Source organism: Neoarius graeffei, chromosome 21 (assembly GCF_027579695.1).
Source record: "Neoarius graeffei isolate fNeoGra1 chromosome 21, fNeoGra1.pri, whole genome shotgun sequence".
Classification (NCBI taxonomy): Eukaryota; Metazoa; Chordata; class Actinopteri; order Siluriformes; family Ariidae; genus Neoarius; species Neoarius graeffei.
Genome location: NC_083589.1, coordinates 44,033,379 through 44,039,077, shown reverse-complemented (window position 1 = coordinate 44,039,077; position 5,699 = coordinate 44,033,379).

Below are 5,699 nucleotides of genomic sequence, written 5' to 3'. Positions count from 1 at the left end.
ATATAAATTTGCTGTGGGTAGAATAAGCTTAGTTTAACATGCTTTCTGTCACATGGCCAGAGTTTTATAGTTTCAGCAACGACGGTAACAAGCATAGAATAGAATAGAATGCCTTTATTGTCATTGCACAAAATGTACAACGAAATTTAGTTCATCATAGGAGAGTAAAGCCGCTGCATATGTGCACGCCGCCACTCTTGGGCACTTCAGCCCAAGGCTGTTCCATGTTAACCTAACTGCATGTCTTTGGACTGTGGGGGAAACTGGAGCACCTGGAAGAAACCCACACAGACACGTGGAGAACATGCAAACTCTACACAGAAAGGCCCCCGTCGGCTGCTGGCGTCAAACCCAGAGCCTTCTTGCTGTGAAGTGACAGTGCTAACCACTACACCACCATGCTGCTCACTTCTGAAAAGGAACCATATTGATTGATTGATTGATTCAGTGCGTGAGTGAGTAATTTGTTTCTTTGAGCAGCAGCACACTTTCTAATAATAACTGCAATGCATATGTTTGTCAGACTTCCTGTTATTAAACCCCAATTTAGTCTGAAGCATTCAAGATGCTAATTCATTATTTCCATACTGGGGCTTTAAAGTGAGATTGCTCCTGGTGTAGTTTGTGCTTTTCTGATGCCTGGTGTCTGTGGGTTTATGGTTGAACCAGAATGTGTCACTGTCTGTGGCGACCTTCTAGTTATTAGTCCACTTTCTCCGTGTGGTAACCTCCAGTTCTCAGTGATGCTGTCTACAGTGGTATCAGCTACTCCTACATTTTCTCACTGGATGAAGAGCTAAATATTACATTGAACATCCCTGCAAAATGGTGAGTGAGAAAAAAAGCTGTTGTAAAATCTAACCATCATCACATACAGTATGTGTGAAATTGTTCATTCATGGCTTTAACAAAGTGTCAGGTTCTTATCAATGAAAATGTTCCTAATCAACCTGCAGTTTTGTTATTGTTATTGCTTATTCGCATGTATAAGGACATTAAATCGTATAATAATAGCAATAAAAAAAACCATGCAATTCAGTTGGATGAATGAACTCTATTCTAAAATGGCTCAATTAATGACGCCTCTGATCATTCTTTGATCAATACAGAGCCATGAAAAAAACATATCCATCCATCCATTTATCTGTAGCCGCTTATCCTGTTCTACAGGGTCGCAGACAAGCTGGAGCCTATCCCAGCTGACTATGGGCGAGAGGTGGGGTACACCCTGGACAAGTCGCCAGGTTATCGCAGGGCCGATACAGATACAAACAACCATTCACACTCACATTCACGCCTACGGTCAATTTAGAGCCACCAATTAGCCTAACCTGCATGTCTTTGGACTGTGGGGGAAACCGGAACACCCGGAGGAAACCCACACAGACACGGGGAGAACATGCAAACTCCACACAGAAAGGCCACTGAGCTCGAACCCAGAACCTTCTTGCTGTGAGGCGACAGTGCTAACCACTACACCACCATACATAAAAATAATAAAGAAAAAAATAGAGCATCTCAAGGTGAGACAGTGAAAGAAGAGATGTGAATACAAGTTGGTGTAGGTGTCTGTGTGTGTATATGGTATGTTTTAAAGACCCACTGACAGTCATTTCGTATTAATTTTTAAACAAACAATATATGACTCCAAAGATGAATTCTGGTTCTAATTCTTGGTTCAACTGTCCGTTTTAAACATCAGAAGTAATTTTAAATTTCGCGCAGGGAGATTGACCTGGATATGAACTGGGCTCATTCAGAGATGCCGGAAGTGACGTCACATCAGTGTGTCGTTTTTGTTTACAAGTCACTATGTTGGTTCAGTTCTCACAAGTCTTGTGATATTGAGCTGTGGTTTTGTTGTGATTTCCTTGCGTGAAAAAGTTAAATGGCGTCTAACCGAAAAGGGATTATATGTGTGGCTTACGGGTGTTCTAACACCACGTCGGAAGGAGTGAAACTCCATTCCTTTCCTTGGAAAAAACACCCTGAAATAGCAAAAGAGTGGGAAAGAAACGTTTCCAAAACACGTGCGAACTGGAAGTCAACAAAATGGTCACGTCTCTGTTCAGCACATTTCGAGGAGCACTGTTTCACTTTGTCGTCCAGAACTCGAAGAACGTTTGATCCAACTTATCCACTGGTGTTGGAGGAGTCAGCTGTGCCGACGTTGTTTGGCAGGCCCGGGCTGAATCAATCTGTCAAAAGAGAAACAGATGACAGCAGACCCCCCGAAGGGGCGGTCAAAAAGCGAAAGTCCGGTGGTGCCTTTGCCAAAAGAGAACGAGCCAGGGTACGTGGCTATGTGTTGTTATTCAATACATGTATGTTGTTTAAAATTTGTTGTAACGTCACAAATGCGTCTTATACCATTGCATATTACTTATCAATAGGCCAAAGCAGCTAATACCAGTAATGTACAACAACTGAAAGGCCAATACCTTGTTTCATATATTTAGTTAGGATAATATACATGATATATGTGTGGAGTAATAGATATAAGATGTCATCCGGCATGTTTTGAAAGTTTGTGAACCCTTTAGAGTTTTTGATATTTCTGCATAAATATGACCTAAACTTCTGGTAGCTACTGTATCTAACATGATCTAACAGGAGCTTATGGCCCTTTTCCACTACCCTTTTTCAGCTCACTTCAGCTCGCTTCAGCTCACTTCAGCCCGACACGGCTCGCGTTTCGACTACCAAAAACCAGCACGACTCAGCTCGCTTCAGCCCTGCTTAGCCCCTAAAACTCACACCGTTTTGGAGTGGGGCTGAAGCGAGCCAAACCGAGCCGACTGAGGCTGGGGGTGTGAGGAGACACTCCCCTGTGCACTGATTGGTGAGGAGGAGTGTCCTCACATGCCCACACACGCCCCGCGAGCGCGCTGGGATCTGTAAACACCGCAAACCCGGAAGAAGAAGAATTACGAATTACGAGAATTTCTGAAGCCTTATGCGCCTCGCCTCATCTATACGCTCTTGCCAGTATCTGTCCGTGTTGTCGGTGACAACAAGCCACAGCACCAAGACCAGCAACACTAATGACTCCATGCCCTCCATGTTTATTGTTTACTATCCGGGTCGTGAGACTACCGCTTAAAAGATCACTGATGTCACTGTTTGCGCCGCTTAACGACATCACCTGACGTCCACCCACTTTCGCTAACTCCACCCAATGTGTCCACCCACTTCCAGCCAGCACGGTTCAGCGCGGTTGTAGTCGAAATGCAACTCCAACAGCCCCGCTCAGCCCGACTCAGCACGGCACGGCTCAGCCCGACTCAGCCGCGTTTGTAGTGGAAAAGCGGCATTAGACATGATGTTTTTTGGAGTGGGACCAATAGTGTGACGTGACCAGGACCATATGTTTAAGACATTATGCTGTTTAAACAGAATCTTTAATAGACATGAGGGCAGACAATCTCGATAGCTTCCCTGCTTCATGTTTTGTTTTCATGCAATCCAGAATGACATACACTGATGTGACGTCACTCGCCCTAGCGGCAAAAACGGGCAAATGGCTCATGGCGCTTGTAGAAGCCGGGGCAAAAAACACAAAATCGGCTCTGAAATTCTTGATTTTCTACAAAGACGACCCTTTATTCAAGTTGAGTTTTGGATATTTTATTTCACAATACAGCAATAAAACAATAAATACACATATTACGTGGTGTAAAAAGTTGTGTCAGTGGGTCTTTAAGAATGTATTTGGTTTCTATTTGTTTCTGGTCTTTATAATCTGAGTATTGCCCATCCTGATCAGTCATTTGTTATTGGTAAACCTGCATGGTAATTTATTTCATAAACTGCTTTTTTGTTGTTGTTTTTTTGTTTTTTCTTTTCCAGATTTATGTCTGATTTCTAAGTTTTTACTTTTTTTCTGGGCATGTGGGTAAGATCTTCATGACAAAGCAGCAATCTATTCCGTTTCATCCAATGGAATACCTGGAAAAGAAATTAACCATGAATGAAGCTGGAACCTGTTACAGGGTTGTTCTTTCAACATGCAACCATGGCCACTGAACAATCAGGTAATATTATGAAGTGTTATTTGATACACAGCACTGAAAAAGCGCTTACACCGTGATGCAGTTGAAGAAGTGCAGTGTGATAAGCTCTTTAGCCATGATTGATGTAATAACATGTGATGGCTTAGTTATTTTAACCATTCAGACTAAAGATTGTGCAAATCAGGCCTGTCCCTGGTGTGTCTATCGAGCTTCGTTTGGCTTGCATGACTGTCTTCAATTGTCATGCTAGACTTGTACATCATCTCACGCACTTCGTTCCTCTTTCTTTTCATTCTTGCCTCCCTCTGAGGCATGTGTCCACAGGCAGGCTGCATCACGCGGTGCACTTCAGGAGACAACTTGACAGACGATGCACACGTTGATCTGCAGTGTGTCTAGCCATCAGTTTCACACACTATACTACAACCCCAATTCCAAAAAGGTTGGGATGCTATGTAAAATGTAAATAAAAACAGAATGCGATGATTTTAAAATCACGGAAACCCTATATTTTATTGAAAATGGTACAAAGACATATCAAATATTGAAACTGGGAAATATTGTTTTTGGAAAAATGTATGCTCGTTTTGAATCTAGTGTCAGCAACACGTTTCAAAAAATTGGGACAGGGCCAACAAAAGATTGTAAGTTAGCAAGTTACAAGGTCTACAAGTTGCAAGTTTTAGCAAGGTCTCATCTCATCTCATTATCTCTAGCCGCTTTATCCTGTTCTACAGGGTTGCAGGCAAGCTGGAGCCTATCCCAGCTGACTACGGGCGAAAGGCGGGGTACACCCTGGACAAGTCACCAGGTCATCACAGGGCTGACACATAGACACACACAACCATACACACCTATGGTCAATTTAGAGTCACCAGTTAGCCTAACCTGCATGTCTTTGGACTGTGGGGGAAACCGGAGCACCCGGAGGAAACCCACGCGGACACGGGGAGAACATGCAAACTCCGCACAGAAAGGCCCTCCCCGGCCACGGGGCTCGAACCCGGACCTTCTTGCTGTGAGGCGACCGCGCTAACCACTACACCACCGTGCCGCCCAGTTTTAGCAAGGTGTGTAATCAAAAAAAAAAAAAAAAGCCAGTTAGATTGGGTATGAAAGAGAGGCTGAGTCTCAGAAGTAAAGATGGGGATGGGTTCACTGCTCCATGGGCAAATAGTGCCACAATCACAAAACATTGCATTCTGTTTTTCTTTACATTTTACACAGCAATTCAACTTTTTTGGAATTGGGGTTGGAAGTGTTCTCTACTTAATGACCAGAAACCAAATGCATTCAGAAAAACACACACACACACACACACACACACACACACACACACACACACACACACACACACATTTGTATTCAACTTTAATCACATAACATCACCTTAAATTTCAGATATGAGAGTAACATCTAGTGTGTAGTCTAGTAATAGGAAGCATTCTGTGATTCTATCTGAAAAAATCCCATTTACTGGTGAACAAATCATACACTTCGCCAGCAAAAGCTCTGATATGCTGCCCAGTCCTATCTTTTGGTCGGCCTCAAACCTAACTCACGAGGCTAAAACGTAGTAGCTGTAATGTGTGTTGATCAGGGGCAGGATGCATGTGAATAAACCCAGCGGCTTCTTTATTTAGGATAAGCCACAAATCATTGTCAAGTTTCATAGCAGGGGTCAGA